General features: G+C 38.2%; 1 long non-coding RNA gene and 2 pseudogenes across 1 annotated transcript; 2 read left to right on the top strand and 1 right to left on the bottom strand.

The window, feature by feature from the left end:
* Positions 1 to 791: 791 nt before the first annotated feature.
* LOC146326250 (uncharacterized) lies at positions 792 to 1210 on the top strand. The gene is made up of 2 exons (XR_014770657.1): positions 792 to 914; positions 990 to 1210. It is a non-coding gene; the product is annotated as an uncharacterized LOC146326250 (long non-coding RNA).
* A 7183-nt stretch (positions 1211 to 8393) lies between these two features.
* LOC146326251 (uncharacterized) lies at positions 8394 to 14832 on the bottom strand (annotated as a pseudogene).
* Positions 14833 to 15392: 560 nt separating this feature from the next.
* LOC146326252 (uncharacterized) lies at positions 15393 to 27326 on the top strand (annotated as a pseudogene).
* The last annotated feature ends 370 nt before the right edge of the window (positions 27327 to 27696 follow it).

The raw sequence follows: 27696 nt of genomic DNA on the forward strand, positions 1-27696 counted from the left end.
TCTTTTGAAAAATCAACATTTTTATTGCTGTTGTTGTACTTTAATGGTATTATTATTGGTATTTTTTGATGACTAAATACAGACCTGCAAACTCATAAGAGGAGAAAAAGGTGTCATGTTGGTAAACCAGTCCCCTGTCCCCTGGGGGTCTGGAAGCGTCCTGCTCCAGAAGAAAAATGTTGTGATTTTAACGTGAACAAAACATTCTGGTGACTGTTTCAGTTAAAAGAGTTAGTTCACTCTTCTGTTTGTGGTTTCTGCAGACATTACTACCTTTACTTTTACCTTTGTACTTGGAAAAAAGTAGAAAGTAAAGTAAAAACAGAAAAGTAAATCTACAGTAAAAGTAAAGTTACTTTACTGAGTATTTTACTTTAGTAATTTATAGTTGTTCATTTAATAGACCTGTCTTATTTTCTTTTTTGTATATTACCATTGTTCTTAAATAAAGCAAAAGTAATGTAATAGAAAAAAATGCAGAACAGAATTATCTGATTACTCGATGAATCGCCAGAATAATCAATAGTTTATGCTTTAATTTTACTGGTCAGGCCCACTTGAGATCAAATTGGTCTGTATGTGGCCCCTGAACCAAAATGAGTTTGACACCCCTGATGTAGACGTTGATACAAATGAAGCTCAGCGTAAGTTCTCCTCTCCTCCTATTCCCTCTAATCAGCTGTTTGTGGGCGTTCACCTTCGTCTTTACTATCCAACCAGATTTTGCCACGATCATGGGAGCCAGTCAATTTGCTGCTGCCAAAACTTTAAATCGCCTCTGTCTTTCCTCCATCAGTTGTCATTCAGTCAGTCGCGCGACCCTCCTCCACCCCTCTCTCCTCCAGTCATTGGACCCAGGTAGCCACAAGATGTTCACCTCGATCCTCCCTGACGCCCTCTCCTCCAATCTTCAGGTCCAGGCAGCAGGAGTCTAGAGCCACAAGATGTTCACCTCGATCCTCCCTGACGCCCTCTCTTCCAGACTTCAGGTCCAGGCAGCAGGAGTCCAGAGCCACTTCACCTCACCAGTCTCTGCTTTGCACCTCTTCACCACCACCAGTGTCTAGACCCCGGGGGGTTCTCTTCACTACAGCTTCATCACCCCAATTTATATATATATACATAGTGTTTCACCTCAATGGGGTCTAACCGCCAAAGACTGTTTATGTTTCATATATCATGCACGTGCCAATAAACCATTTCTCTTTTACTCTTAGTCTCTCCTGATTGAACTACTACACTACTTCAGTATATATCACTCTAAATTATAACACAAGTTAGACATTATGATGTTCTGGACCTTTGCTTTCGGAAATTTTCTCTAACTGGACCTCTTTGAATTTTAGTTGGATACCCCTGGTCTATACTATACTAGGAAATTATACTATATTGATTAGGTTAAATAGAATTACATTACTAAAAAAGAGAGTAAAATTCAATTTTCATTGACTAAAACTAGACTAAAATGTCATCAGTTTTCGTCGACTAAAACTAGACGAAAATAGTAATGGGTTATTCTGACTAAAATAAGACTAAAATGCTCAGACTTTTAGTCGACTAAAACTTGACTAGACAAAAAAAGAGTATGACGGTGACTAAAACTAATAAAAACTAAAATGACAGTTTGACACAAAGGCTAGACTAAAACTAAAATCAAAACAGGTCGCCAAAAACAACACTACCTGTGACCTGTCTCTGTCTGACTGATGATGGAAGTAATATTTTACAGATCTTGATATTTTAAACTAACGAAGTTTGTTAAATCAATTCATTTGGTGTTTTCAAAGTAATGTTATTGGGCTGAGACAGATTCCACATTCTATTCACTTTCAGAAGCTGCTGCTGAGCGCAGTAGACGGCCCCCCACCATGCTGCTTCGATTTCCAACAAAGTCAGCTTAATTAAATTAATGATCACTGAAAGTTCAAAAGTAAAACTGTAACAAAGTTCTTATTCACATTGTGTTAGGCTTCAGATGGATTGTTCAGGAGCTTTTTGTCACAGCCAGCTGCTGAGGGTAAATCCATGGGATGCTTCGGTATTTCACCCAGATGTGTTTTGGAAGTACGAATTCATTGTTCTTGAAACTTTAGGCTTGACCTAGAATTTTGTCTGATATATCAAATGTCACAGTAAACCTCAGTCCATCAGATTTTACAGCAAGGACTAGCCAGAATCGTGGCAGCAGCAGAAACCAGTGGAACTTCCTGTTGCGGCAGTACATTTACAATACATTTAGTGATGTGATTGGGCTGCAGGATTAATTAATGATTAATGCTGCCACACACACATGCATGCACACGTGCATTTACTTGTGCCCAAAAAATTTATAAATGTGTGTGTGTGTGTGTGTGTGTGTGTGTGTGTGTGTGTGTGTGTGTGTAATAGTGCATGATTTTTCCCCCTATGGTCTAGTGTTAAAAAAAAAATAAAGTGCTGTCACAGAAGTGCCACAGCTTGCTGCCGCTACCACGATTCGAAAATGCTGTCACTCAGATTTTATCCTTCCAGCGCAGCGCGCAATTTGCATCTGCATCTTTAATATTTTGAAGTATTTCCACACAAAGCTGGTGTCAGACATCGTGTTGTGTGTCTCATTCAGATGGTAGAGAGAGTATGGACAAATATTTATTTCCAGACTACTACTAGCCCCTACTATTATTGTTATTATTATTATTATAATTATTATTATCATTATTATTAGTATCTTGATTAGTGTATTGTCCTTACATCCTCATCAGGCTCTGACACACACATAATTATTCTGAATTTAGTGCCGACCATGGGTGGCATTTTAATGACAGTAATTACCCAAGTGAACATATATCAAAATCTGAACAATTATTGAAATTGGTAATTTTTTGAAAATATGTCACACTCTTGAAAAAAAAACAACAACAAATACCAATAAGTGAGCAAAAGATGTATCTAGTTTTGTAATTTTTGAAAATATATCCCTATTTTCAACACCTTCTGGGTTAGGTGTTAATTGATTTGTTTGAGCTCCAGTATCTAGCTCGAGTATCTGCAATCTTTTTAAAATTATTCGGTAATATCATAGCATACATAGTCAGAATTTAAAATAAATGTTCAGTTGTATTTTGAAACCATTAATTCACATAACAAACTAAATGTACTTTAAAATATGTTTGAAAAAATCTAGTCAGGAAAAGTATGTAATTTTGATACAGAAAATGTTTAGGAACCTCTGAATAAGATTTAATTGACTGAAAAAACTTATAAAAGTGTCTATCACAATTTGTTGATTTAATATCACTACAAAAATGTTGACCGTAGGCTGCTATTATGCAAACAATGGCATTGGATTTTTAATTTTTGTTTTATTTCAGTTTATAAATCATGACATTGTATGCATCCAAGTAATTTTTAACAATACCCCAAATATTTGACATTAGTCTCATAAAGTATTATTAATAACTTAGTAACAATTAGATTTATTGCTTGACAAAAATTTATTGTACACCTGCAAGTAAAAATAACCATCATTTTCTTTTTCCAGCTTCTCAAATATAAAAAATTGTCATTTTTTCTTTAATAAATGGGTTTCGTAATGTGACTGTTGATAGACAAGAAAGGACAAAAGAAAGGAAAAGGAAAAAAGGACAATACTAAATAAATAAAAATACAAATTCTGCATATTGATTAAAAATAAATAAATAAATAGTTGTTCCTAACTTAATTAGCTAACTTATAATTTGTATTTAGAGAACACAGTTTGTTGCATGCAGATTGTGAATTGTGAACTTTCCGTGACACCTAAAACTACACTGATGGCATAACTGGTTCTGACCTGTTTGCACCTTTTTAAACTGCTGCATTGGAAGAAGGGAGGAGAATGTTGTTCTTTCCTCTCTGGGATTAATGGTTCATCTCATCTCTGTTTGGTCAGAGGAAAGAGTGACAGTGAATTCAAACCATGGAGGGGAATTAAAAATAAGATTAGTATCTTGTATTTGACATATGGTTTAATCTGACAACAGTTCTTTTAACAGGGACAAATCACGTGGAAATGAACTGCTTTTTCTAGTGCTATAAAAATACAGTTATTGAAACATACAGACTCTACCACAGCCAATATTCCACAGTTTCACCTTTACCTTGCCTGTATAACAACTGTATCTGTACGTTTAATTCACTGAAGGTATATTTGTCAAGAATACACACCCAGAAAAGAGTGGTAGATTGAAACAGTCATGATTTGACAAGTGATTGAGCCTGTCATTTCCCTGTGTGTGATATTAAGCAGCGATTTGTTGAGAGGGACATGTTTATTCATCTAAGGGGGCATTTAAAATGGAAAGAAATAGTACCACATCTATTCAGTGCCTGCAAGTTTAAAGCAAATGTTTACTATACATAATATACACACAAATGCAGAGAGCATCTATATGCATCAGACTTGATGTAACACATGTAGTGCAATATGTCTCCAATATTTCTCAGGATAGCGACACTGAACCTGATCCAATGCAGTTTTCAGATTAAAATGGAACTGCCCCAGTAGCAGATGGTAGCAATATGGGACTAGCCTATCAGTGACACCATAATCTAGCTGCCCTCTTTTCTGTTTGCATAAAGGATGTGGCTGTGAATGCAGGAAAATGCAGCAGGACCAATCCAGAGGGTGCAGCATCCAGGACCATGTCAAAAGACCCTAAAGAGGGGAAGTCAACTTCTTTCCCAGTCATCCCATTGGAGAAACTAAAGTCATACTGGAGACTGTGAGGCTTGAGATGGTGGAGGAATTCAAGAAGATATAGACAGAAAGAGACATGATTCTCATCCATCAATATATGCAACGCACCTTTGCACTCAGACATGAAGAAATAGTGAATTCAGCTGCACTTTTTTGTGAAGCCAAAGTGAGTAAAAACTTGAAAAGGAACTTTAAACTGTTGACAAGGCACACAAATTGTCAATGTTATGATGACCTAAAAAAAAGCTTGAGTTGTTTAATATGGTATGTCTATTTGTCTGAAAATATCCTGTGCTGTGCTTTTGTTTTCTGTTGAGCTCTATTGTGAATTCCACAGGATCACCAGTGGGATCTGCCATTTTCCTTCTTTGCTGCACTTGACAAATGTACACCTCAGCTGTTGAAGCTCTATACAAAAAGAGGAAGATGGGAGGTTTTGGTGAGAAGATGGAAGAACTCCTGATGGCATATGAGAAACAGGTAAAAATATTTTTAATGTATTATATTAATGTTAAAGAATGACATCACTGCTGCTAGAACAATAGCCCTGGTTGGCCTACCACTGTACCAAAAGGAGGATTCAGCAGAGGTATTTTTGCAATGTATTAATGTTTTCTCCAGTTCTCATATTCATAGCTCAATATCTTCATCTAACTTTATTTTGCAAAGAGAAAATTACAAATTGCCTTCTGCTGTGTGTCTATTTTTTGCTGCCTTGAGAAGTTCTCTATGTTGGAAGCAGCAGGAGTACTGCTGAAGCCTACACAGGTGTCTTTTTTGATATTGCTTTTACTTGCATGTAAAACTCCCGAAGCAATGATTTAATAATGATGTTTTAACTATATCATTTGTTCTGAAGATATCACTGAACACGTGCATCTTTGGGCTCAGCCAACAGGGGCTGTGGCCGCGGACTCCGTAGAGCAGTGTTTGTGTGAGCAGACCAGTTGCAGTTGCAGACTTGGTGGCACAGTTTTCATTATGTGTGTAGGTTTGGGTGCGGTGCAGTTTGTGAGACAGTTAGACTAAGACTGCAGACTAAGTGGCATTCAGTATCTAGTGCTCAAAGCACAAAAAAAAGGAAAAAGAAAATTAAAACCAGTGTCTCTTTCCAGATATCATGACCCAGTTACTCCAGATAATTCAATTGTTGTGAGCAGTTTCATGTAGATTCTAAAGTAGATTCAATAGATCTAATTGTAGAAAGAAAGTAGTTCCTACATGAAACTGTTAGCAACAAGGTTTGTGGATTATCTTGAGTAACCAAGTCATGATTTCTAGAATGTCATTTAGTCCCATTATATTGGAGAGAAGGCAGACATCTCTAAGGACAATATCCCCAAAACTCTGCAACTCACACCATCAATAGATACATGGTTAAACAGCACTACAGTCCAGAGGAAAACATGTATTTTTTATTTTGGGGTGAATTTATAAACTGGTACTGTGCAAATCACTTGACAGGCATGCAGACATCTTACTTGATTACATTGTTTTTTAGTCCTGCAGTTTTTCTGTGGTCTCTTCACACTTTATGCATTACCACATGGACAAGACAGGTTTTCAGTTATTTTAGAGTCAATTATTTTCAGGCTTAGTGTCATAACTTTCTTCACATATAAATGTGTATGACATTTTTTATCCACCAGCTTCATTGCATAAAATTATGGACAATGTAAGTCAAAGGTGCACAGAGTATCAAAACACTGAAGTTAATGTTGTTTTTCTAAATCTGGTAATGTGAAGTGAAAACTGTTAGCTGAAAAATCCCCTTAAATTTTTTACATCATATAGTTTGGCTATAGTTAGCAGATCACATATCTGCTTCAAGAAGGCTTCCTGTTGCATTGGCATTATTACTACACTGTAAAAAAAAATCCTTATTTTATGGTTAATAACTCTAATTTTTTACAGTAGTTTTTCTGTTTTTTAAAAATAGTATACAAAACCGTAAAATTATGGACATTATCTGTAAATTAACAACCTGTTTTTTGTTTTTTTGTTTTTTTTTAAGTATTATGCCAATAATGACAAATTATGTTTATTTCTCATTTTTTTATGGAAAAATTACTGTTATTATACATGATCTTTTCTGCTCTCTTAAATTACAGTCAAATTTATGTAAAATGACAATAGTTATCTGTAACTAAATATATAGTTCATTATATAAGTGTTATAAGTGTACTAACAATTTAATGTTTTTTACTGAAAATTTAACATAAATCTTATTAGTTTTATATATATGTGTACTTTTATATTCAAACTGTAATTAAATATGTAGCTCGTTATAAAGGTTTATGTCCATACTAACAATCTAATATTTTTCTCTGTAATTTTAAGGTAAATCTCATTAGTTTTATATTTATTTATTTATTTATTTTATATTCATACCAATTCTTTCAACAAATTTAGCAAACTTTTTTCATTACATCAAACATGATGCAATTAAAAAATAAAAATAAATAGTGTATACCTAAAGCTGCTATGCTCTTGAGGTTGAAACTTTCAGGCATGTTGCACCTCTGGCCAGCCAATCAGTGATGTCACAGTGAGCAGAAGTACATACATGCTAAAGCAGGGGTTCTTAAGCCACTAAAGCCACTAAATAAGAAGCCCTCTGTGCTTTTTCTGAAGTTGTGGCCAAGTTCACCATTCGTGTTTTCTGCCTTATGTATTCCTCAGCCTTTCGACGAAAAAATCTTTTGTTTTGTCCTTACACTCCGGGTCCTTTGTGATGAGATGCCGCTTTAGCTTGGCTGGCTTCATGGCTTCATTTGCTAGCACCTGAAGACACATGACACATTTTGGTCTTCCGTTGCTGTTTTCAATAAATCCAAACTTGAGATAACTGTCGTTATATTTTCTCAGTTTAGCTGGTTTGGGCTTAGCATCACATGATGAAGTGGACGTACTGAAATATTTGTCCATTGTCGCTAGCTAGAAATGCTAGGCAGCACAGGAGCTGTGCGCCAAGTGCCTCATGAGTAAAGCGACTGATACAGAAGAGTGACGTGACAGATTTACATGATGTGTCACAATCATATCAGACTTTTTATTGACCCAAAGCTAATGTAGGAGGGAGTAATTGCTTTAATATGTTTGTTTTATTGGCACAGCGGTCCCCACATGTAATTATGCACTTTTTTATTGATACGGCATAACTTTAAGAATTTATTATAAATTATTTTTCGGACCCCCAGCTATGGCTCGCGGACCCCGAGGGGTCCGGGGACCCCAGTTTGAGAACAGTTGTGCTAAAGAATCTGATAAACATGTGGCAGGTGGTAGGTGCACCAGTCAGGGACCCTACAAATATAGTTACCTGTAGGAGGAACACAGGTTCCTCTGTCGGTTTGGGCCGGTGGAATGAGGCAGGAGCAAAAAGAGATAGGTGTTGCCCATGGGGCAGACTAGTTTCTTTTTCTTTTCTTTATTCATGTTTGTTTGGATTTTTTTTTTTACTTTGTCAGCTTGCTTTCCCCCTCATCACCAGTACCCAGTATACTCCCAGTCAGACTGTCAGGGAGGGCCTAAGGTGTGTAAGTGTGCAGTGAATACATTCACTTGTGTAAATTCTGAGTGAGAACTCTTTGGAGTTCAGATTCATGGTGTGCAGTGTACTGTGAAAATATTCACGTGTGTAAACTGTGTGGTAACTCTTTTGAGTACAGACAAGTCAATGTATTGTGACTTCACCTCCATTCAAAGTTTTAGGAGGCTTTATGGCTTTCTTCATCACTCCATAAAACTGGATCTTTGAATAGAAGGTTTCCCATCTGCGCTTCATCTCAGAGATGTACTTGGAGTTGGTTGGTTGGATGATTCGCTGCAGCTCATCCAGCACCTGAAAAATAGATTCAGATACAGAAAGAAAATTCACTGAAAAAAACATAATGTTCATTGCTAGCCCTTGTCAAACATTCTGATGAGTAACATTCTTCAAAAAAGACCTATAATGTCTAAGGTATATGAACATTATGCCAATTAAGTCATGCTAAAATAACTCCCTGGAAGAGCTGAAAATGTGGACTGGACAGGACCAACATTACTTACGTGATCCAGTTCTCGGAAACATGGGTAAGCCTCTAGAATCTTTGTTGGTCTGTCTTGCTCCTTTAAGACATCAGGGGTAATGAAGCATCTTCGAGCCTCAAATTCCAGGTTCAGCAAATGAGTTATCGCAGCTTTGTTTGGCATTTTGGACTTGTACATTTCTTGGAGGGTCTTGTAGTGTCTTGCTTGAGTTTTCTGGCTGTCCATGAAGTCAACTGAACCAGCTGAAGACACTAGAGGGAAGTTATGGTGGAAAGAGGACATGAGATTTCCAAACTAACAAGTTGTCAGTATAATGAAACTCAGAAAGTGGTAGAAATTAATTCATGTTCATGTTACTTGATATAAAAGCAAAACACTGGACAATAGAATACATATGCCTTTGGACAGACACTGAAAGATTCTAAAGCTGCTGAATATCCAGTGTATGTCATGTGAATTAACTAAGCCAAAATGATGTTTAATACAATACATACATGTTTCATCGCTGCTGTTCCAGCTCTGCAGTGGGGTGCTAGCTCTAGGTGACAGATCTAGCACTGGGATGCCCATGGCACTAATAGGTGACCGTTCCAGAATAATGGTGGATGCACTGGAATCTCCATCATAGTCAGTGGTAGAAATATCTGAACTGACTTCCACATCTTGTTTCTTCAGAGGAGGAACTTTGGCCTTCCTTGGACTTCTGACATTTGAGAGTCTCTTCATCAGCTTTTTGGCAACATGCTCCTGCAAGGCATACATAGTAAAAATTAAAAAATGACAAGAGATCCAAGCTTTCTTATACTGTTATTATAGTTTTCAGCAAAGTCTAGCTCCATTTGAACCCTCTGTTATGTTTTAGCACTGTATGAATAGAATTGATCTAAATCTTACTGTTAACATCATACCATCAACAAGCGATAGTGACAAAAATCTACTCACCCACTCGTTGTTTGATGACCTGTCTTTTATCATTGGATAGTACTCCAACAATCGCTTTGCCATAGCATTCACCTCATGTTTGGTGGGGTATCTGCAGTCCTCTGTGGCTCTTGCGATAGAAATCATATTGGTCTTAGTGTTTCTTATGAGTCAGCAGAAAAGCTCCTTGGATAAGGCCACGTTGTGCTCGGTCCCCAACCGTTTCTGCTCAAAGTAGGAGCGTCACACCTGTTCAAGCTCACTGTCTGTGAAGACTATGTATTCTGGGTTGGACATAGTCACAAATTTAGAAGTATTGGCCTCCTCTTTTGAAAGGTTGCTGCCTCCAGGGGGGGGTGACTGCTGAATTTCAGGAGAAGTATCCACCTACAATACATTTACACAAACATTTATAGAGTAACATTATCTTTTAGTGGATTAAAAAAACACTTGTCATTTTATATCCACTGTTGAAAGGGACTCAAAGCAGAAATGTCTAAAAATAATGAAATATTATGTATATGGACCAGATTTGAAGTTATTTAACATTTCTGTGATATTGGAAAATCGGTTGTACTGTTAAACAGTTCTGTCATACTGTGAAAGACAGACCTGACCTTTTCATCTTTATTCACAACAAGCCATATAGCCCAGCGCCTCAAGAAATTTTCAGGACCAGGAAACAGATCTTTGATGTCATCATGGGAAAGCGAAGGTAATAAATCTTCTCCAATATTAGCAGCTGCAATATAGACAAGTTACAGTCAGTACCAAGAAACTGATGTTATCATTGAATTCCTTCAGATTTGAACATAGCAGGTGAGGATATTTTGCCAACTCAACACCCTGACACCTCATGTACAAGTAGCATTGTTTGGACAGTTTTTGGAAAGTTTTCATTTGCAGTCTTTAATAAGAAGAAAATACAATTAAAGTCCCAAAGCCTAATTAGACTTCACCTATTTTTCATTCATTCATTCATTCAACCTTTTATTTAAACTCAGAAATACATTGAGGTAGAGACCTCATTTACAATGTAGCTGAGTAAAACATTTAAAAAATAAAAACAGGTAGACACAGAAAAAGCCAAAGAGAAACTTACATAAGAGTGGCAACCAGAATTTAAAAAAAACACAATAAAACTGCAATTAAAAATGTATTTTATACATATATATATATATATATATATAAATATATATATATATATATATATATATATATATATATATATATTTGCATGTTCTCCAGGTGTCTGTGTGGGTTCTCTCCGGGTTCTCCGGCTTCCTCCCACAGTCCAAAGACATGCATGTTAGGTTCATTGGTGACTCTAAATTGCCCGTAGGTGTGAATGTGAGTGTGAGTGGTTGTCTGTCTATGTGTCAGCCCTGCGATGAACTGGGGACTTGTCCAGGGTGTACCCTGCCTCTCACCCAATGTCAGCTGGGATAGGCTCCAGCAGCCCCACGACCCTTACGGACTAAGCGGTTACAGAAAATGAATGAATGAATATATATATACATACATACATATATATTAATTAATAATTAATAAAACCATCAATAATGAATAAAATAGTTAACCCATTTAAGCCCAAATTTTTCCCAGACATGAAAATATCCAAATCATGTGTCATTGGTAACCCTTTGTAATGATCAAGAATGATTTTTTTTTTTTTAAATGTGGAAAAGTAGATGAAAAAGTGTGTTTTATGACCGGTCACAATTGTGACTGGTGGGATAATGTGTTGTATTCTCAGTTAAAGGTGCTGAAAGTACTTTTTTTTACAATAAGGGTGGTTCTATACTCTTACAGCAATCACTGAAATAGAGTGTTTGGTCAGGAACTTGGGACTTCCAACAAAAGAAAAAGTAAAGATCAAAATATGTGAACACTGTTTCTTTATTTGAATATAACTTGCAACAGTGTTGCTTTAGTGCAACATGTATTGAAACATAGATATTTAAACTAAATTGTAACATTTTAAATTGTAATTTAGTGCTATACTAATTGTAATGTTATCATAACATTTTAGTGCAACATTCACTAGAAAACCTACATTCCAGTCCTGTGATTCATTCACATTTTACATATTACATTTAGGAACAATGTCAAAGTGCTCAATTTGTTTGTGCATAACTATTTTGAACTACAATCAGACATGCTGTCATTACAGTAACATAGAACATGAACCTTTCAGCCCTTAAATTCATTTTTATCTTCTTTTCTACTTTCCATGGTATATCTTGAAGAACTCAATGTGCATTGACGCGTTGCATTTTTCACATGCATAGGTGGTGCGTTTATCACACAGACAACACCTCAGGAACCGATTCCCCGTGTTGATTGGCCACTGCGAGTCTTGGTCATATCTCACTTGATCTTGACCTGTAGCAGCCAGTAGAGGTCTCCTTCCGTGGCTCAGTGGCTTTGTGCCAAACCTTTGCATAAGAGACTGTGCCACTACCCGTGAGAAGGTGAGCAGGTCAATGGTCCCTCCCATAACATCTCTGTAAAAGTAATAGCTATTTACAAGGGCACTGTTGAGAGACCATGCAAAGATGGGCCACCACCACTTCTTGGACCTGATCGTGATGCTGTATCTTGAGACCTGTTGGTCATGAAGGTCTACATCTCCCATGTGCTCATTATATTGCTTGATGCATTGTGGCTGTCAGACTTGGTCAAAGGCACGTCACTCTTTGTTCCATCGCTTGACAACTGTCTCAGTATAGTTCTACTCCATGTTTGTTGCTATAGTGACAATGTTGTTGTCCTTCAGTGGACTAGCAGCTTCTCTCCTTATGTTAGAACTTCAGAGGTTCCTCGGGGTAACTGCATAAATTCCCTCTTTGGTTTGAAAGGGACATCAAAGAGACGGTTTTCCCTCATTGTCCCACAGCTCCCATATCCCCTCTTTGTCATCTCATCCAGGAGTGCAAGGGAAGTGAAGAGGTTGTCGTGGTGGAATTTACAACCTTGAGGAACCTCACCTTGGTCTGCAAGACCGAGAACCACACTCGGCCCCTGGCCTAACCCAGTCTCTGGGAGGAGTGTGTGGCATCCCCCATATGGCTCCATATGATGCATGTACCCACTGGATGAAGCAAGGCTCCAGATCTTATAACCAAAACGGATTGGTTTGCCCTTTATGAATTGCTTGCATCCATGGCGGCCATAATATTGTATCATGCTTTCATCTACCGACAACCATTCTGGATATGGCATGACTTTGTATGACTTGTTGAGTTCTGTGAAGATGGGCCTAACCTTGAAAAACGGGTCCTCTGTGATCTTCCTGTTGTCAACAAAATGCGGTGAGGTCATTATTTCATCAAATCGATTTCTCCGCATTGCATTTGAAATGCTTTCATTATGTACATCGCTGTCAAGCAACCAATGCATTCATCTTCTTGGAACAGTGCTGTAGCCAGATGCCAGAAGGATCCCATAGAATGTAAGGAACTCATCCACACTCATATCCAGTTGCTTGTCCTTGGTCTGGGTGGAGTAGAGGTTGGACATTTCAACAGTGATCTCTCTTAGGGTGGGCGGATACATTAGTAGGAAAACATCCATTGGATCGGGACAGCTTTGTTTGACACATTCAGCAACATTTGGGCTATATACTATGTATTCAGGAATGCTAGTAGTGGCTGGCCTCTTTGATCGTTTGAACACTCTGTCTTTATTTTTGACCACCTGTTGCTGTGCCCATAAGCCTTCTGACTGGTCCCTCTGGCGGCTAGAGGACCTTAGAGCTTCTTTAGATTTGTCCCTCTGGTGGCAAGAGGACCTTGGTGGTTCTTCAGACTGGCCTTTCTGGCGGCTAGAAGACTTTGGGGGTTCTTTAGACTTGTCCCTCTGGTGGTTAGAGGACCTTGACTCTTCAACAGTAGAGGGTGGTGTATATGGGTTAGTGGGGAGGGTTAGGCCATCAGCACTGATAATTTTCCTGTCTTGGGCTTTATTTTTGATACACCTGCAGCTTTGCCCTTGGCTCTTGTGGCTGCCTGGTATGGCTTGTAGAGGCCCTGTACTCTTCATTTTCAACAGTGCCAAGTGGCAAGGGAGGGCTAGTGGGGTGGGGGAGGGGGAGTTCATAATCAGTGTTGTTTCTGCCATCATCTATCCCCATAAGTTCAGCATCTGCATTCAACATCCTGGTTGGCAAATGGCCCACCTCCCCCTCATAGTCCATATCTGATCCATCACTATCACAATCATTCAGAATAGCATCTTTCTCATTTTGAGGGATAATTGCAATGTTCCTTGTCTGGGCCATCACCCATATCCAACATACCAAGAACTTCACTCAAAGTGAATCTAAAAGAAAGAAAACAGTAGAAAGTTAGGTACAACAAGAACTTTCTATGTATATAAGTATGTGTACACCTACATACAACATGCTATCCCATCAGTCACAATTGTGACCGTTAATATGTTTACTCATTCTGCAAACACACCAAACAAATTTGAGTAATTGCAACTGCATATATTATTACTAGACACCATAAAGATTATGTGTACCAGAAATCTTTGTCCTATGTTTATTTTAACATACTTTACTAACCTGTTCTTTGGGAGCGTTGAGGCAGCCATCCTCTTCTCAAGGTGCAGGAAGTAAACAGCTCTGGTCATGTGACAATTTACTCTAAACATGTGACACTGCACACATTTCATCCAAACACTGTATTATTTCAATATTTGCTGAAAATGCATTGAAAAATCACTTAGTAACATTTTTAGAGGCTTAAAAATAGAAATATTTTTTACAGTCACTATTGTGACCGATGGGTTAAAATGGGTTAAAATGTAAAACACATTAATCAGGTAAATCAGGAACACCTAGAGGTAAAATGTGATACAGATTTAAATTGCCCTATGAATAAAAATTATGAAAGCTTTAAATGCGTCTGCATGTTATTCCATTTTAGATGGAAATCATCATGCACCAAGCCCTACAAATTTACCAATTTTTATGTCATTTAGCCCATTAGCCTCTCTGACACTGGGAATCCACAACTTATTAACCTAGCTAGGTTAGCTACATAAAATATAACATCAGCACAACATAAAAGTAACCCTTGTAGCATACCTCTGAGTGTGGCAATTGAAACATCGTCCAGCTTATCCATAATTTGACTTTACTGATATCCACATACGACACTTTAGAATGATGAATTCACAGCAGCAGTAGACCACCTAGTGTTCGCAGGCAGTTATTTTCAAAATGCAACGGCCTTCAAGTGGAAAAAAAAAGCGCAACACGGTGGATTGTACCATCTGCACAGAAGGAGCGGGGGTGGACACTCAGCCTAGATAAGTTTGTTTTGCATTTATACAAAGTATATTTATCTAAATAAGTTCATATTACTTTATAATTATTAAAATCGAGTCACATCTACGTGATCATTAATAAATGGCGAGTTGTTCCTGTCCTTATAAGGAACGGAATTATGGTACTTACCCTTGGTATCCCATGATGTATCACCAGGTCATCAAGGGTTCAGAGGTAAAAGCGGTACACGGCAGGTAGCTAATGTAGGCTAAAAACGGGAGGGAAAATGATTTGGCACTGTGTTATTTGCTGTGTGTTTGTGGCTCTCACTCTCAAATCTTTATTGAGTCATATAAATTCTGCTCATAGTCATAGTCCAGATTTTCACGTTGTTTGTGGAATCGATGGATGTTCCAAAGAGTATCAAGTGTACAACTCACTATGGTATCACATTCGAAGAAACCACTGCGAACACCTGGAAAGTGGTGGCAGGTCAGGAAGAGAGAGAACAGCAACAGCGACATCAAGCCGGGAAGCCTCATCAGCAGTGAACAGAAACGTGTGGGCATGCAGGCCAGCGACGGTAGAAAACAGAGAGCATCAAACGGATGAAGCAGTGGTTGAAAACGGAGTGCAAGCTGAAGATGTAATGTAGCCCTGTCAGTCATCGGTGTCTCCACATTTTGGAGCATTTGACAGTACTGCATCTTTGTACTCTGGCTTTGACAATGGCACCTGTACCTCTCCAAGTCATCCTGCTTTGTCCCAGACTGTTGATGGTACCTTAAATAAAACTTCGAATATTCCCGATGTTCCATGTCCTGCTGTAGTTGACTCTTCTGCATCATGTCAAGCAAAGGTAATCCTATTGTTTCCTTAAGTACACAACTACATTCAGCTAAGCCCTATCATCAGTTTATGTGTTTATGTCTCAGCGTACCAAAACAAATCCGAACTTGATTGTTATAAAATGCTGTTTTATGACAGCATTTCTGTGTTTGTGACAACAGTGTGTTTTTCACACTGAATTTTCTTTTTTTAAAGGATGACACCAGGCGTGACACTTTGACCAGACAAGCTACTGCTATTATGTTGACTGCAAGAGAAAAACACCATCTTTCACAGGTTTGTCTACATACAATATTATTACATTTATTTCATCTGTGGCTTTGTTGATTATCTGCATGACAAGTCCAATCTTGGAAATTAGGTCAAAGGTTGTAGTCTTGAGTGCTTTTGCTGTGAATTGTACTAGGCATAGGCCTACCTCTCACTCTCAGTCTTGTACATCTGTGCTGCATGGTGCCTGCAGTTTAAAATATTGTGATGTTTACAATCAAAAACTTTTTTTTGCATGCAGTTCAAATCTGGTCATGCAGTTATTTTATTAGTCTCCCTTAGCTGCCACATAACTTGCATCTGTGAGATGTGATATTTTAAAATGCTTTGTATTTATTGTATTTACTCTCTGCTATCTAGTTAAGATAAATCCATATTTTGAATTTACTTTTAATGCCTTATCAATTAGTTGAAAAACTGTTGTTGTGTTGATGTTACTCTTATTAATCTTTATAAAAGGGATTGTATGGTAATTTTCCCTATAGGGAGCATTACTCAATAATTTTAAATCATTTTAAAACTGGACTTGCTCTCCTTTCCTGCCTGTTTTTCAGAGAGGTGTGAATGACATTTTGGCAGCAATGCAGCAATACCAAGCTCTGTTGGTGACTAATCTAAGGAGTCAGCTACAAACTGTATTCCAGCAACATCAAGGAAGTGAACTTGAAAAGGAAGTGATGGCAGTATTTGACCGGATTGAGGATCCATTTGCCTCTGTTGCGACAACATAGAGGCAGGACAATGTGATTAAGGAAAATTTCAATTTTGTGGAGTCAGAGGAGGTTACTGTTGGGTATACTGCCTGCTTGCAGAAAAAAGGGGCAAAAAGGGTCCTCTCTACAATACCCAAATGTTTTCATTACATATCTCTGATCAAAAGTTTAGAACAGTTATTGTCCCATCCAAAAGTTTTGGAAATGATAGATCAGCCACAGAAATACAGAAGTGGGTATTTGTATGACATCATAGATGGAGAGAGAGAAATTTGCAACCCACTTGGATCTCATGCTTCCACGAATAAGCTGCTAATGTTTTATTATACATTGGGAAACATTAATCCAAAATATAGATTAAAACTAGCTGCAATCCGTCTACTTGCCATTACAAAGAAGAGTGAGCTGTCTGAATGTGGAGTTGATGGAATTTTGGGCAGGTTGTATGAGGACTTTGGTGATGCTGTATGGTGGTGGTAATATTCAAACAGGGAATGGTGAACCTGAAATATTTGGAGCATTGGTTTTGATATGTGGAGACACTTTAGCACAACATGAGCTTTGTGGATTTAAAGAGGGTGTTGGTTTTGCCTATAGTAAGTGCCGCCAGTGTGAATGTTCATTTGAGGACATGCAAATGTATTTTGACGAGGACAACTTTGAGCTCAGGACACTAGAAAAACATGTTCGGCAGTGTGGTGACATTGAGAAGGCAAATACTGAGTATCTTAGAAGCAGTTTAAAAACTACATTTGGCATCAACAGAAGGAGTAAGTTGGTAGAATTTCCAGCCTTTAACTTGATCCAACAAACACCTCAGGATATGATGCATATAATTCTTGAAGGCATTGCTCCATTAGAAATAAAGTGTGTGATAAAACAGTTAGTTCTTTTAGGTCAACTAGACTTGGATGGCCTCAATACTGCATTAACTGGATTTCCCTACTCTCCACTTGATGTCAGAGACAAACCAAGCCCTATAGCTTACAGCACATTAGCATCAAGTGATAATAAGTTGAAGCAGTCCTCAGGCTGAATGATTGTTCTACTAAAAATATTGCTATTTCTTATTGATACAGTTAAAGATAATGAATACTACAAAATAATTCTTGAAATCATAGAAATTGTTCAGATTTTGTTTGCTGCTGTCATTGGTCTACAGACAATTAGTTGAAAACACTAATTGAACAGCATTTAAAACTACATGGCATATACAATAGAGATTCCAAACATGGCACAAGCAACTGAACTAATAACTAATGGCTGACAGTCTGGTAGATTTCACTCCATATTACAGTTATACTCACAAGGAAGTTACATATGTTCCTATGAAATATTATTTGGGAGATGTGCTTGGGCTACACAGAGCCTCATCTGATGAACTGTAAAAGGCACACTATTTAATGTGTTGGTCTCTCATAGACAGTGTGTTCTTGACTGTTTTGTTGTTGTTGTTGTTGTTTCATGATATTTTCTTCTTTTCATGTATCAAAATAACTTCAATCTGAACGATAAAATAGCAGATCAGCAATCAGTTAATAAATAGCAGTCTTTATGCTGATGCTGGCAGGATTCTACTGCATAAACCACATTCATTGCTACATTGTGATTCAGAATGCAGCTGAGTCAAGGGTCATTTCAGTTTGGTCATTTTGTTTTGTTTGTGAGCCATGCAGTTTTTGTCCAGCATGGTTATTTGTAGTATGTTGTATAGACCAGCCTGCTGTCATCTTAATATGTTAGATATGAAGCAGCAGAGTCTGCCAGGTTCAGATGGCCTGAGAACACATAACAAATGAAAATAAAGAACCTTTAATTGTTCTAGTTTCTTGGCATTCATAAATTGAGAAGTCATACAAGTGGTCTTACTCTTAAAATAAGGCAAATAATCTTGTTGCTCCACTGGGTTTTATTGTAAAATACTTTTATACCCTGTTTCTGGTTTATTCTAGCTCAAAATTAGCTGGGATATCTTATTAAGAAAAAGTTAGCCACACTTTCTTAAACTGAGATTATTTTTCTAATGCAAAACAAGCTTGACAAGATTCATTTTCTTTTTGGACAAAAAATAAGACTTGATACAGATACAAGCCTTTTTTACTTTCTTGAAATTCCTTTTTTGCAGTGTAGGGATTGCAGTGTATTGGTGTTACTGGAACTTATCTCCCCCGTCCTGTTAGGGTATGGTGAGAGAAAGTGATTGTAAAGCTGAGTTTTTGTAATAAATATTATCTATTACTTACCTTTGTGACTGTCCTTTTTAAAGCTAGTACCTGAGTGGGTGTAACAAACGTAAAATGAGAAAAGTAAGAATGGTAATCTTTGAGTTCTTTAGAGCAGCAACATGCTTTAAAATTTCTCCAGAGAGATGTGTGAAGACAGACCTATCCACAGCAATGGAGTCTGGCTCTATCCACTATCATTCTGCTAATTTATTATTATTATTATTGTTGTTGTTGTTGTTGTTGTTTTGTTGTTGTTTGTTACTATTTATTATTTGTTTTACTTTGTTACATTTTTTTCATATACAGCAATGAAAAAACATTTGGCCAATTAAATATAACAGTCAACAAATAAAATTAAATACACATTTCATTTGTTTTCTTGAAATCATATTTTCAATACCACACTGAGACAACTGCTATTGGCTGTCACGCAATATTGCTTTGAGCATGATTGGTTGATGTGGATGTCAGTCAAAGAAACGGGCCAATCACAATTGAGTACGCCTTCATTTGAAACTACGTCTGTTTGTATCAGTTTCGGGGCGCGGCATCAGGGCGACTTGGTGGTCCACTAGTAATCTACCTGGAGTAATTTACATCTTCTTGCCATATTCTTATTTTGAGCTAATTTGAGTTGTGGGATGTCAACGGAGAACAAAACAACTAACTAATAAACTGAAATATTGACACAATGGAAGAGCCGGAAAGATCTATTTCATCGATTAACATGAATTGAACTTCACACTTCTTATACTGGAGCATCAGGTAAGAAAAGTATTTCCCTCTTATTTTCTGTAACGTTAAGTTAATAACCAAAGGTAATGCTTGGTTAACTTAAAGACTGTAACATTATCGAACTGTTAGGTTAACTGTCCCAATCTCTCCCAATACTACCTGGCTGCAGACCTCCAACCCCCACAGTTGACAGGAAACACGTGACCTCCACAGTGGAAAATGTTCTTCTTGTCGTGTTTTTTCTCACGTGAAGGCCACATTATGTGTTTTCACGGTTTGGTTCTTAAAATTTGCAATTTGCACACGCATTAAAAAAAAAGCATATATCCACAAAATGTATTCATTATCTATTTTAAAAGGCTAAATGCTTCACACAATATTTTAAACTGCACCTTCGCCCCGTCCCACCTCCATCATAAAGACACTTCACTACAATTCGCTGTTATTTTTATTCATGAATGGAAATGAAATGAGACAAACAGAGGAGGAAGAAACTGATGATCGAGTCTTAAAGGTAACCCCAGACCCGAGTCTTTTAATAACTTCTGTGTTCTATAACAGTCCATTAAAAACACACCACGATCCGACGAGTCAGCGCAATGCATGGCGAAACGTCGACCTTCAGACTGGACAGGGATTGTTCACACAACAATTCAACATAAGAATCAAGCGTCAATGGTGGAAATGATATTACAGCAACCAAATATAAACATGAAATAAAGAGGAGTCATACTGAAAATCAAAAAGGGATTAACAAAAACCAGGATAAAAGAAAAAACAAAAAGAGACATAAAGGATCGACAAATCGGTCTTTGTCAGGTGACGCAATGTTTGCGGCAGCTGCAGTGCATTGTGGGTCGAATCGCCATTTTGGAGGGTCATTTGTTGTAAACAACTCAACAGTGAGCATCGTCTTTGCGTGCGGCATTATCTTTGATAAAATGGGACACTCATGCTATGTGAAAGGCTGCCATACTAAGTCACACGACAGAAATGGCAGAAAAGTTGACCACAATGTAAGATTTTTTTGGTTTCCCACTTGGAAAATAGGTTATGGACAGCAGGTTGAGAAAATAACGAAGAGGTATCGGAAGGCCTGGGTCGCAGCGGCGAGACGGAAGGGCATCACTTTCAACACCATATCTCCCTTAATCTGTTTGAGATAAATCTGTGTTTATTTTATTCCATCATCGTATATCAAAACATTACAGAGTGAAGGTAAACAGCAAAAATGCATAATAACAGAATTATTTATCAATGCGTGAGATTTCCTCTTGTCATCTGAGAGATCTGATGGGATGGTTAAATGGTAGCATGTCTGATTAAGTGGTTACGATTGTGAAATGTCATGGAAGCATCCAATGTTAACTAGCTTTCTAAATAAAACCTAACATGTGATTGCAGGTCAACCAGCTTATGAAATGATGGAGGCTGACCCAGACTGGGCACCATCCATACATCTGGGACACACATTTGTTACACCGACAAACACTGCACACTCTGCAAGACAAAGTAGACGGGAACAGCTATGGAAAGAGACACTGCAAGCACCAGAGATGGGGGTCCACCAGGATGCACACATTGAAGAGCTACAGGCCAAGGAGGGACCATCTGAGCCTGGTGAAAAAAGCAGTCATCAACAGAGTGAGGAGGGGACACCTGATGCTGGAGAAGAAAGTGGTCAGCTACAGACCGAAAAAGGGGACACATGAGGCTGGAGAAGAAGGTTGATGAGACACACAACACCAGTCAGGATGTGACACAGACTGAATGTGACCTGTGTGTGCTCAGGCGTGCAGAGGTAAACCGCCTGTTGGAAGAAAACAGAGAGCTGTGGTGTGAACTTAATGAGTGCAGGATGTCTGATGGTTTCTTTGGAGAGGATGATGAAAAAGTAAAGTACTATATCAGTCAGCCACACCTGGGAACCTTTATGGCATTATTCCATTTTTTGATGCCTCTCATGCCCAGTCAAAAGAAAATTCTCACTCCCTTTGAAATGCTTCTGTTAACCTTCACACGCCTTCAATTGGATCTGCCTGCGCAACACCTAGCTTATCTGTTTCGCGTTTCCCCAAAAACAGTGTAGAGAACATTCAATGAAATGGTGTTTTTTTTATATGCAAACTTGCGGCGTTCAATTGTATGGCCAGATAGAGATATAGGAACTTCCATCTGACCGAGTCCAATGCCTTTTCAGCATCTAAACTAATCAGCATAGCGTGAATTTTATTTTGATTTATATATCTAACAATGGGTGGCATGGTGGTGCAGTGGTTAGCACTGCTGCCTCACAGCAAGAAGGTCCTGAGGTCGATCCCCGAGCTTCCTGGCTGGGGCAGGGCCTTTTTGTGTGGAGTTTGCATGTTCTCCCCGTGTCTGCGTGGGTTCTCTGGCTTCCTCCCACAGTCCAAAGACATGCATACTAGGTTAACTGGTGACGCTAAATTGCCCGTAGGTGTGAATGTGAGTGTGGGTGGTTGTCTGTCTATGTGTCAGCCCTGTGATGAACTGGCGACTTGTCCAGGGTGAACCCTGCCTCTCGCCCAATGTCAGCTGGGATAGGCTCCAGCAGCCTGCGACCCTTACGGAATAAGTGATTACAGAAAATGAATGAATGAATGAATATATAATAATTTGTAAAGATCTTCTGATATTATCGGGGTCTGACGCAACAGAACAAAACCTGTTTGATCCATATGAATTATTCTGGGTAAAATTTTCTCAAGTCTTTTGAAATAATTGAAGTAAATAATTTATAATCTAAATTAAGTGCACTGATTAATCTGTAGTTTGCGCAGTCTAATTTACTTACTTACTTACTTCCCTTAGGTATGACTGATATAATCACTTCTTTCTATGATGCTGGGGTTTCCCCTTTTGTCAGGAACCAATTAAATGTTTTTAATAAAATAGGTGTCAGAACGTCCTTCAGATTCTTATACCACTCCAAGCTGAATCCGTCCGCACCTGGGGACTTATTAGCTTTGAGTCTGGTAATAGCTGAGTGAATTTCTTCTTCTGTTATTTGTGAAGTTAATATTGTATTTTCTTCTTCTGTAAGTTTTGGCAAATTTAGGGATTTGAGTTGTGACTCCATTTTCTGGTCAGTATTTACTTGAGGTTGTGAATGTAACTTTTCATAATATACTCTAAAACAGTCTTTAATTTCTTTAATTTGGTGGTAAATGTTCTTGGTTTTCGGGTCTCTTATCTTGTATATTGTATTGTCTGCCTGTTGTTTTCTTAGTTTGTATGCTAATAATTTTGAATATTTGCTGCCCCCTTCATAGTATTTTCGTTTAGTGTATAGTGATTTCTTTTGAATTTCTTGTGTTTAACTCTTCAATCTGGTTCCTTTTCTTTTTTATTTCTGTATTAACCTTTGGATCTGTTGATTCTTTATGTTCAGAGTCTAGGTTTTTGAGTTCAGTCTGTAGAGTCTTGATTTTTTTCTTCCCTTTGTTTTTTGAGAAAGGATGTCACTGCAATCACTCTCCCTCTTACCGCTTTGCAGGAATCCCAGAGTATGGGTGGAGACACCTCTCCATTAGTATTTTAATGTTTAACCCATAAAGGATGCTAGATCCATGCTTTAGGCCTCACCTACATACATGACCAAAAAAATTAAGCAATTGTGACAGTAATTACCCATGTGAACATCAAAAAACAGAAACAAAACCAAATATCAATAAATGAACAACCAAAGTGAAAATATATCAAGTTTGGGGTTTTTTTGAAAATATGTAACATTCTTGGAAAAAAATACAACAACAAACAAACAAGAAATACCAGTAAGTGAATAGCCAAAGTGAAAATATATCTAATAAGTTTTATTATTATTATTATCATAATTATAATTTATCTAATTTTTTTTAAATATATCTCTATTTTCAACTTAGTCCTAGTTCTGGGTTAGGTGTTAATTGATTTATTTGACCTCTAGTATTTAGCTACAATCTTTTGAAAATTACTTGGCAGCACCATCGCATTCATAGTCAGACTTTAACAATCATGTTCAGTTGGACTTTGAAACCATTAAGTTACATAACAAACATCAAGCTAAATGTACAATAATATAAAACATGAGTGGGAAAATCTAGTCTGGACAAATATGTAATTTTGAAACAGAAAATGTTGAGGAACCCCTGAATAAGATTTATTTGATGTAAAAATTTTAGAAGTGTCTATCACAAATCTTGTTTACGGAAAATGTTGCTTTGAAAGGGTCCTCAGCACCAGGAAGAATTTAACCCAATACAACTGCTTCCTGCTGTTTCATCCATCAAGTGCAAAACTCCTCAACTAATTTTCTGTGTGCCACTGTAAAAATGTTTATTTTTATGACTTATTATTAAACCATTTCCTATATACAATTATGGATATATTGTTTTCCCATTTTTCAGCACACAATTATGAAATGGGGGAACAGCCACATGAAATGATTACTATTTGGACTAATATCATCTCACATGAATACACCAGATTTCATTCAGTCCATAGGAGTCTGAGCTTTCCAGGCAGACCAGTTTGTGATACTCCAATAATAATACTGTCATAGACCCCAGTATGCAGAAATATTCAAATACATGGTTTTCAGAATAGGCAAAAATAGCATATACTGTAAGCAAAGCACTGCATGTTTTTTGCTCAAAATTGCATGGGATTAACATAAAGTTAACTCTTGGGTACCCATAGAACCTGTCCTCATTCAGATATCTTGAGATGAGAGCCTGCTCCAGACTCTGAAAGACAGTAATGTCAGGGATTATGTTTATATGAGTCATTGTCATTGTTTTTTTTTTTGTTTTTTTTTTTTTTGTTTTTTTTTTTTGTTTGTTTGTTTATATTGTTTGTAATTCACCCTTAATCACTTGTTATAATACTAATATAGTATATATGTTTATGGATGCCCTATCATCCTTTCAGGCATGTCAGTTTTGATTTTGTATTTGATTATTCAGAGCTCAATGGTGTTTTCCAATAAAATATCTTAAAAACATAACTGCAAAATCATTGAGGGGTGACAGATACTGTGGACCCTTTACGGTTTTGGTGTGAGGTGCAGTGTTTTGGACGTGTCGGCCGTCGAAATGTCTGTCTTCTCTCCAACATAATGGAACTAGATGACACTCGGTTTGTGGTGCTCATCCAGCTCCATTATCTCAGACATCTTTATGACTGACATCTCCAAAACTCTGCACCTTACACCAAACTGTAAAAGGGTCTACAGTATCTGTTACCCCTCAATGATTTTGCCCAGCAACAGATGCAAGCGCAAGATGCTGCTGTTGCAGTGACCAGTGTCCAGGCAAGTAAATGACATCATGTATTGTGCTGATTCCCCCTTCAGCACTGATATTTTACATGACATCATTTAAGATCAGTAGTGCATGCAGTAATAACTAAATCAGGTCTTCATTCTCAGTAGGCATTCTCTGATCTGATAGACATCAAGGTCATGGGAGTGAGAGTTGCAGACAAAAACGTGGAGCTGCTGGACATAACCAACACCCCACAGCTTATCAGCAAAAGTGTGTGGGCCACTGCTTTCGAAGAGCCCATGGTGACTGCAGTGGGCAGAAAAGTGACCATGTATTACTCAGGCGGAAGAGTCCAGGAGGTCTTTTCAATCGAAGACTGAAAAGACCTCCTGTACTCTCAATCTGCCATAAATTGCACCATAGTTGTTTTGCAGAGCAGTTGTTTTGAGAGAGAGCCTTTTTGTTGTATTACTGTTTGTTTTAACTGTTTGAGCTTTATGAATTAATGTGTTTTGTATTCTAACTGTTAATTGTATGTTAATGTGTTAAACTATTGGTTATCCTGATTGTAGTGAGTAGAGCTTCCCCCGTTTGTCCCGCCCTGTAGTCGTAGACAGGAAATAAACAGACATCAGCTGTTTCTAATTTAGCCTCCCCTTAAAAAGTGGCTTCGTTACCGCTGTTGAAGGGTGAACATCAGACTGAGGTATGCTTCTTACCTGGTTTCTGTATTGATGTATCTGCATGTTTACTGATTAGGGTTTCACTGGCCTCCCCACAGGTGCTGTTAGTGGATATACCTGAGCTGGCCGGTGTTAGCATTAGCTTCTCTCAACGCGTTTGTACCGCGCACATGTAGGCCGACAAGTGTGGCGTGCTATCAAGCCCAGCTGATTACATGTAACTCGCAGCTTGAAGGTATGCCCTTTTCATATATGAACTATAACTCGTATACATATTACAAGTACTGATGTGTAGTCCTTATAATAGGAACGAGGTAACCTGGTGACGACTTCCAGATGATTTAGCTCCATTCTATGCAGTATAGCTCCTAGGAGTCTATTTTGCCCACTGTATTGATCTGTAGTTAATATTGTGTTTTTTGCTTTTATTGGGATTTTATTGTTGCCACTGCTGTTTTGGTCGGGTAGTTATTTGTTGTGTAATTTACCCAGGATTATCAGTGATCCTCACTTACCTCAACCTGTGGGTTGGCACACTTCCACCCCTGCACTGGTAATACAACCCCTGCAACTATTTTAGAATTATAGAGTCTAATTTTGTAATAAAGAAATTTATAGATTTTTAATAACAGTGTCTTCCTTTTAAACAGGGAACAATACAAAAAATAATTGTCGTTGATTTTTAATAAATTATTCCTGATTGAACTTGAAATGCAATGTTTCTGTCCCTCCTTTTTTTTTTTTTATCGAAGAACTGATGTGTGAACCTATGGAGTGTATATTCTCTGGGTGAAATTCCCAGAGTGGTCCATGTAGGGTCACAAGTTTGGGTCATACACCCCCTCTCCCCGATCACATAAATATTGACTGATATTACAGCAGTCCCCCCCAATATGTGCATGATATTGAGAGATAAGACAAAAACAAAGGAGATCATTTGGAGACGAAAGATGAGGAAAAGATGTGAGTTCATCCTGACAGGGACATTTCACCCGTGACAGTGCTGGAAAATAATGGTGGCCACACAAAATATTAACACTTCGGGCCCAATTTGGACATTTTCCACTAGGGGTGTACTCACTTTTGTTGCCAGCAGTTTAGACATTAATGGCTGTGTGTTGACTTATTTTGAGAGGACAGTAAACTTACACTGTTATACAAGCTGTACACTGACTACTTTATATTGTATCAAAGTGTCATTTCTTCAGTGTTGTCCCATGAAAAGATATAATTAAATATTTGCGGAAAAGTGACGGGTGTACTCACTTTTGTGAGATACTGTATATATCCCGGGACAGGAGGTGATGGTGACGGCGACCCAGCCGGAACAGGAGATGGCTGCGGAGGACTCACCAGGACAGGAAGTGGCTGCAGCCCAGCTGGAACAGATGATGGCTGCGACCCAACCAGGACAGGAAGTGGCGGCGACCCAGTCGGAACAGGAAGTGGCTGCTGTGGCCCCACTGTGACAGGAGGTGATGGTGACAACGACCCAGCCAGAACAGGAGATGGCTGTGGAGGCCCCACCAGGACAGGAAGTGGCTGCAGCCCAGCCGGAACAGCTCCGACCCTGCCCTGCCCTCAGGTCGTCCGCCTGAGGTCTCCGCCTCTCCCTGTCCAGTCCCTGGACCTATGAACTAATTGACTGTTTCTGATCCTTGTTGCCAGGCTGTGCGCCTGAGTATTGGGACATTTTGTCATTTTGACCTCCCTGCACTTCATGTAAGCCCTTGTTTTGTTGTTTCATTTTAATTAAACCCTTTTTTTGAACTGCTCTCCTTGCGTCATCTGCATTTGGGTCCTCCTCCTTGTGAAACTATAACACCCTGAGGCTGTAAAGACACCCTTCCAGTACTCCAGTTCAAGTCAACAAACCAGCACCCAAAGTTGGCAGACCATCATCCTGCTCTCCACCACCTCAGAAGAAATGCTACACCCCAAGACCCTCACAACCACAACCAGATGTGCATTATGACAACTTTGGACATTGGCCACTTCACTGTGAC

Source organism: Lutjanus erythropterus, chromosome 6, assembly GCF_056507025.1.
Source record: "Lutjanus erythropterus isolate fLutEry1 chromosome 6, fLutEry1.hap2, whole genome shotgun sequence".
Taxonomy (NCBI): Eukaryota; Metazoa; Chordata; class Actinopteri; order Lutjaniformes; family Lutjanidae; genus Lutjanus; species Lutjanus erythropterus.